The 8,453-nt window shown below is 34.3% G+C and overlaps 1 pseudogene; it reads right to left on the bottom strand.

The window, feature by feature from the left end:
* Window positions 1–5,009: 5,009 nt before the first annotated feature.
* LOC146944312 (uncharacterized) lies at window positions 5,010–7,973 on the bottom strand (annotated as a pseudogene).
* Window positions 7,974–8,453: the final 480 nt, after the last annotated feature.

Raw genomic sequence — 8,453 nt, 5'->3', positions numbered from 1 at the left:
TTAAAAAAAATTAATATTTTAACACACAAAAAAAATTGATTTTTTTACACGTGCTCTTATAGGGATGACAAAAAATACCATACATATGATTATCCGTTGATTAAATCCATCACGAACACCAAACAAATAACTTAATAAATATTCACGGATAAAATAAAATGATATACAACGATAGAGTTATCAATTAATCGATACAACGTCCTCGTGAGCTTAGCTCAGTTGGTTGGGACAATACATAAAATATGCAAGGTCTGGAGTTCGATTCCCGGCCACCACCAAAAAAAATTAATCGATACAACGATAGAGATAATGGTGCCACCACCAAAAAAAATTAATCGATACAACGATAGAGATAATGGTATATGTATCCATATGATACAACGATATAGTAAAATTACCAAAATATTTTATGTACTTAACTATATATATTACCCACGTCAAAGAAACTCATACCTAATTCTTAATTATTATTTTTTGCTACAAAATTTGTGTTTATTTTTTAATTAATAACTTTGTTGTCAAAATTAAAGTGCAATGTAATAATATTTTTGCGTGTTAATAATATTTTTTCTTGTCCAAAGAGAAGGAAGATATTGGTGTTGCACTAAGAGATGATGAAGGTGTTGTCATTGTTGTTAGTTGCTGGTAAGTCTTTTCATTACTAGATTCGAATGTAGCAGAAGCTTTAGCTATGCGGAAGGGGTTGAAATTTGCAAAAGACATGTCTTTTCTAAATGTTATAATTAATAGAATCAGATGCTTCTAATGTGGTTCAGGCGCTGAACACTCATCAACAATATCCCAATTATGTTAGATCTATTATTGGAGATTGCATTAATTTTAATGTATTTTTTCATAATTTAAATTTCTTGCATATTAGGCGTGAAGCTAACCAAGCTGCCCATTATTTAGCTAAATATTCTCTTCATAATCCATACTGCATAAGGATTGAAAAGACTCCACCTTATATCCTGCAATCTTGACTTTTGATTTATCGTCGGACTTTTATTAATGAAATTCTTTTAACATAAAAAAAAAAAAAAAGAACTTCTACAAAATTACTAAATAATAATTTCTTTTCTCACATAAATATTTTTTTAGAAGAAGTTGATATTAGTGAATCTCTAAGATACTCACCGATACTTCAATATATCTGCTAAATATATGCATAGCGGATATTTATACGGATGGTTATGCATGGACCAGACGTAAATATCATTTTATCCATTGAGACAGATTGTGGATGATTAGTTTACAAGCCTATGAACACCATTGTTTACGTGTGAGTCTCCTTACATGCCTTAGCAACACCCTTAATAAGAATATATCTAACTTATACAAGTGAGTCTCCTTATTTTCTACAAAAACAACTAAGCCTTATTCCGGTAAGTGGTATTGAAATGTCACTAATTAATACAGTCATACTCAAAATGAAATATCCAAACTGTATAGTGTTTTTGGACCACAGTTAGTTAGTAGTATCATATCTAACTCAACATTGATATATATACCATACCAAGAACATATAATAATAGTAATAATGCATTAATAACAGTGTTGTATCCACGTGTTGTCCCAGAAAAACAATATGCGTCCACGTGTTAATTGATGGGTAAAGAAGGGGACTGTGGGAAGATAATATGTAGTTGCGCCACGTGTTGAGGCAAATTTCAGAGAAAGGAACTAATGTGGACGTTGCTTTACCACACCTAAGAAAAAAAAGAGGAGGGGGGGAAGGAAGGAAGGAATCTAAAAGTGATTGATAGAGAAGGCACCCCACCCCACACACAGGCACATTCTGCAAAAAAATTAAAAAAGGAATGGGGACCTTCATGTGTTCCTAAATAAGGGCCGTCAAATATCAATCCCTACTAACAAAATATGTACGTAGATTTCTTGGCTGTCGGGTAAGAGGACCAACATACCATCTCAAAGTGTGAATTTTAAAGTGTTGCGTTGTCATATCACAAATATAAATTTTGATGTATCTAGTACTTCGTTTAATTGACAATGTTGATATTAATATATTGGATATCTATCATCCGAAACTTTACGGTCGTGTATAAGTTTAAATATTATTTAGGCCAAATACCTCCCCAGGTCCTTTAAGTTTCATATTTGTTTCAGATAGATCTTTTAAGTTTCTAAGGTTTCAGATAGATCCTTTAAGTTTGAAGTTTGTTTCGGATAGGTCCTTTAAGTTTCTAAGGTTTCAGATAGGTCCTTTAAGTTTCGAGTTTGTTTCAGATAAGTCCTTTCTATCAACCTCCGTTAAGCCAAAGTTTATTTGATAGAAATGACTTATCTGAAACAAACTCGAAACTTAAAGGACCTACCTGAAACCTTAGAAACTTAAAGGAGCTATCCGAAACAAACTCGAAACTTAAATGACATATCTGAAACCTTAGAAACTTAAAGGATCTATCTGAAACAAACATGAAACTTAAAGGACCCAGGGAAGTATTTGGCCTATTATTTGTCACTTCGTTTACAGCAGGAACTCACTTGATGGTGAGACCAATTATTTACTTTTTATCTTTATCTCTCTTAAAATAGAGGTCTCTATATTTATGTTGAGAAATCGAGTGAACCCCCAACTCATTTGAGGACGAATTTCAACGGCCTCATGTTCTGGTTCATGAGTGATTTAAATATATAATCTAAAGACAAAAAATTGTACATTTCAAAATCTTCACCAAAATCTTCATTGCAAGGAGAAGAACTACATCGGTTGAAAGATACCATGTATGATTAGATCAAACTCAACGGTGATGATGAATGCAAGAGGAATAGTGAGACTCCAAGACGTGGAGGTCTATTTTCCAATTTAGACGAGCATTTGATCAAATACTACAATAAGAAAATTGGGTCATGTGATACACTTCAAGCGAAGATGTGGAGATTGTACAATGGTAGAGAAATCATATTTTGCAACTTGTTGTGGAGAGTGATTAAAAAAATCTTGATTGACATGATTACATATAATTGCAATCTTGGCGAGGTAGTTTCCTCTTTGGTGAGGCGTATTCACATACTTGCTGGGAGGGTAACAAAAGTGTTGAATGCTAATTATAGTCACTTTTGGAATTATTTTAGTTGTTTTATTGCAGAATCTCCTCTTAATGAGTTTTGTCGTTTCCCTCTTGTGGAACCTCCCCTTAGTGAGCTTTGTCGTTTGCTTTTTAATGATATTTATTTTACTTTTATATCTAGAATTGGTCGTCTAGTTTTTTTTAGTTTCGTTTTTCTATTGAACTTTAACTACCAAAAAATAATTCAAGATGAACTTTCACCAATTGTGATATTCGAAATTTCAAATATAAATTAACTACGTGATTAAGCTTGTTTTTGAGGTCCGCCAAATTGTTTGGGATAATTTGACTTCAATTTTTATGTAAAATAACTTTTTGTTAGATTTTACTTATCTCAAAAAACAAACTCTAATTATCAGACTCATTTTCCTAGAAACTAGATGGATAAAAAAATTGAAATAAAAATTACTCTCTCCAAAAGATCGATGTGACAAGTGAAATTCTCAAACAAAGATCAAATGGTAAACGAATAAACTATGACTAACTTTCTCATCTAGCCAAACTAAACTTGTCATTTTCTTATTTTCGATTGCACTAGCCAGATTCTTGAGTCTTGACTATCCAATTTATTGTCATTCGTCAATTCCTCCACTATGCAATTATAGCTAGACATCTCCAAAATTATGACTACTATTGAATTCATTTCTATGGGATTAGGTCACACGCAACTTTGTCAAGTTTTTATTCTAACATAGCAATTGCCTAAGAACCTAAAATTAATTCCACGAGTTCTCTTATATAAGAAACAATCATTCTTACAAGTCACATTCACTTTTTTTTTTTTTTTATGCAAGTCACATTCACTTTATCTTCTCACTTGAAAGTTGAAACAAGTTCTTAGCTATAAGAATTGAGCAACGATAGATAATCTTGGAATATTCGATGTTTGAGTTAATTAGATCGTACACAGTCATTGGTAAATCTGAATAAATATCTTTTTTCTTTTGAGGAAAAATGAGTATTTTTTTTTATTATACTTACCACTATACTAGTCTACAACGACAGGAAAAATGAGTATCTTTTGGGTAAAAGTAAAAGGACAATGATTCTTCGTACAAGGCACACATCTTATCTTAGCTTCATGTACTATGGACAGGACAGCTCATCATCCAAATCCAAATATATAGGAAGCGAGTACACTTTGGTCTTTGAATTGAATGTTGACTATAGTCCATTAATTTATCCAAAGTAAAAAAAAATCTCAAAAGTGGATTCCGTTACCGAAGTTAGTATTCAAATGTGTCTTTTTGTTGATCAATTTGGTTGATGAGTTATTTTAATTCATTAAATTACTTTTTTAAACAAATTTAATTAATGTTGTTAATTTCTTATGTTTTTTTTACAAAGCTAACAGAAACAAAAGAAAAAAAAGAGAACAAAAACACAATAAAAAAAGACTAAAGTCTACAGAACCATGTTTCTGCAGAGTCTGAAACCAAGAGATTAGATAATCTTGTCGGAGGGAAGGTGTGAACAACATACTTTAAGGTAGAAGAAGCACCAATCTTAGTTAGACCATGTCCAATGGCAAAAAAATTTCAATAACCTTCAACATCCATTTTTTCAATTCCCAACACTCCACATCATTTTCTATCTCTTAATTCAACACCTATTCAATTTTTACCACTCCAATAGTTTTCATTCAACATCTTACCCCACCACTTTTTATTTTTTATTCTTATTTAATTTTTGTTTTTATAATTACATAAAATTATAATTATCGACTATAATTAAATTAAAATAATACAAATAATTTTTTTAAAAAAACAATATTTTTTTAAATAATTTATTTTTATTTTCTTAACTTAAAATGCAATACAACAAACTAAGCATGCGACACACGAATAGCTTAAAATGCAAGACAACAAACAAGCACACAACACACACGTAATTTATTTAGTACGATACAAATGATCTTCAATTACGAAACATTCCAAACTTTGTCCATATGTTCTTCACTAGATCTGCTTGCAATGCGTGGTGAACATTTGGATCATGCAACTCGGATCTAGCACGCACATGATTTGCAAAAGTGGGTAACACCTCGGTCGAGTATGGTTGCGGTGTACTAGATCCACTTCCCTCAGATTGCTCAAAATCGCTCCAACGTTGAGCATATGTATCTCGTTCATCCTCAACAATCATATTATGTAATATGATGCATGACCTCATGATGATACCCAAATCGGCTATGTCCCACAAGCGAGCTGGTTCACGGATGATTTTAAATGGGGCTTGAAGCACTCCAAAAGCACGTTCGATGTCCTTCCGACATCCCTCTTGATATTTTGCAAATAACTTATCGGGTTCACTTTGAGGAAGTCTAATTGATTTGACGAAAGTTGGATAAGAAAGGTATATACCATCAGCTAGATAGTATGTCATATTATAGGGACGTTGATTCACAAAGAAATTCACCCTTGGAGTCTTTCCCTGTTCCACATCATCAAACACTGGTGACCGGTCTAGAACGTTTATATCGTTCAACGTTCCCGGACATCCAAAAAAGGCATGCCAGATCTATAGATCATGAGATGCAACTGCTTCAAGAATAACTGTGGTGGTTCCCTTATCCCCCCTGGTAAATTGACCTTCCCATGCTTTAGGACAATTTTTCCACTCCCAGTGCATGCAGTCAATACTCCCGATCATCCCTAGGAACCCCCGCATTTCACTAACATGTAGTATTCTTTGCAGGTCATCTTGGGTTGGTGCTCTCAAGTACACTTGCTCATACAGTCGTATGATTCCTTTGCAGAATCTAAGTAAGCACTCCAATGTTGTACTACTTCCTATTTTGATGTATTCATCGACTGCATCTGCTGCCACACCATATGCTAACATTCGCATTGTTGTGGTACATTTTGCTAATGGTGATATACCTTCTTTGTTGGTGGCATCAACTCGATGGGTGAAGTAGTTATCACTACTTGAAAGGTCTCCAACGATTCGAAGGAAAACGTTTTTTTGCATCCGGAACCGACGACGAAACATTGCATCGTCATATGTAGGCTCATTGGCAAAGTAGTCGTCAATGAGTCTTTGGTTAGCTGCTGCATGATCTCTATTTAAATATTTTTTTACGAGATCCACTACCTTCCTCTAGTTTTTTTCGACGCTGAATAAATCGGTTGACGATATAAGTGTCTTCAGCATCACGTTTTTGGAAGTAGGCTTTCATATCAAAACCAAAAGGATCCATTGATAGTGTTTGGAAGTAGATATTGGAAGTAGATATGAATGCAATTTGAGAAACGAAATAGTTTAAACAATATTCAAGTGGCAAATAGATTTGGAAGTAGATATGAATGCTATTCAAGTCCCTATATATAAGCAAATAGTTAAAGCACGGGGAGTGAATTATTAAAGTGTTTGTTAAAGCACGGGGAGTGAATTATTAAAGTGGATGTAACACTGACAAAATAGTATGCATAATTAAAGTTTTGTATGCATAGTAAAGCAATACCATGGGCTGTGAAAAAACTAGTGAGGAATACCATGGGCTGTGAAATTAAAGTTTGTGAAAAAAGTCACGGGACAAATATTATGCATAATTATTAAAGCAACATTGAGGACTAGACAACACTGACAATTATTTAAAGCAACATTGAGGACTAGACAACACTGACAATTATTTAAAGTAAACATTGGGGACTGGACAACACTGACAATTTTGACCGAATACAAACAAATATTAGTGAAATTAATTTCCGAACAGCTCACGCTCCAAGTTTTCCAACAGAGCTTTTTTCCTGTCATCGAGATGCTCTTGGGAACTTAACATTATGTACATGTCCATTTTCTTCAATATGTTTTTCTCTTGTTGCACTGCGGTGTACTTTTCCATTTTTTCGATGTACTCTTTAAAGTGTTCCATCTCTTGCACCTTCATTTCTTTGAATTGAACCCACTCCTTTTCCACCTCCTCCAAGCCAGCGTCATTGTTTTTCTTTTTTGCTTTTTTTTTAGCTGCCTCCCTACCCATTGGACGAGCACTAGATCCTACAGAATCCTCGTTAGATCTCTTAGATCCACTACTTCCTGAGCCAACATTTCCTCCCACTTGACTGCCGTAATGAGGTTGATCACGGAGAGCGCGCCATTCTTCCTTTAAAGTAAATTGAACATTCTTCCCACCTGCATATATTTCTTGGGCTTTTGCCAACACATCATCTTCCGACCAACCGCTTGCTTGCTGACGCTTAGCGGTATCATAAGCACCAACCCATTTATTTATTAATTTGCTCATATAATTAAAACGGTTTCGGCATGCAATGACATCGTGCGGAGAATCGAATGAGCCACGATCATTACAATACTCAGCAATTTTACCCCAATATGATTCACTTGTCTGGTTTCTCCCGACAACACTGCATGTTCCATATTTTATCCACCCACTAATTAACACCAAATTTTGTTCAGTGTTCCATGCTGGTTGCTGGTTTTTCTTGCTCTTAGGAGTTGTATCCTCTGGAGTGACTTCATTAGCTCTTGTCATTCCACCACGATTTATTTGAGATGAAAATTCAGGATATTCACCAACACTCTGAAAATTTTCATTCATCATTGGCATATAACCGTTAAATGGGGGTGTTTGAGATGAATATCCCATCATAGATCTAGAATATGGATGAAAGTTGTTTGGAACAGAGGATGAGTGATTGAAATTTGAGGCATAACCAAAATTAGGCATGTTTTGAGGATTTTGGTTGGGAAATTGATTTGGGTTTTGAGGATGTTGGTTGGGAAATTGATTTGGGTGTTGATAATTGTTGGGATTTTGGTAGCTAAATGGGTAATTAGAAGAATTTTGGGTGTTGAATTGATTGTTGTTGGGATCCATTTCACTAATCAAAGACTAAAACTTCAAAAGAAAGGCTAATAATAAGATTAAGAGAATGAAAAACTTGATTTTTTTCTGTGTCCAAATCAAATGATCCAAGTCTCTATTTATAGAGAAAAAAAATTACGAATTTTGGTAAAAAAAAAATTATTTGCAATGAAATAATTGAGTCAAAATTATTAAGAAGATAAAAATCCAGGCAGCCAACCATGTTGCACCACGTGTCACTGTTTTTATCCAAACAATCTTCTCTCTCCGCGTTTCACTAGAACTCACGCGCCCTGTCGGGCCGTGTAATACACTTGCTAGCCTGGTACAATAAAACGCTGCCACGTGGCCTGGCCAGTGCAGATTAAACAAGGTTGAATGCTTTCATCACTTCCCTCCTCCATCTCATCTTCAATACCCTCTTCTCCAATCATTCAACAAGTCTAAACACCCATTCAATACCCCCATTGGACTTGGTCTTAGGAAATCTGCAGTTATTTCCTTCTTGAAGAGTGTGATCAATGGAAGCT

Source organism: Medicago sativa, chromosome 2 (assembly GCF_051527215.1).
Source record: "Medicago sativa cultivar Bolivia chromosome 2, Bolivia_mono, whole genome shotgun sequence".
NCBI classification, from domain to species: domain Eukaryota; kingdom Viridiplantae; phylum Streptophyta; class Magnoliopsida; order Fabales; family Fabaceae; genus Medicago; species Medicago sativa.
Note: the sequence above shows the minus strand (reverse complement) of the source record. Positions and strands in the feature narration are given on the sequence as shown.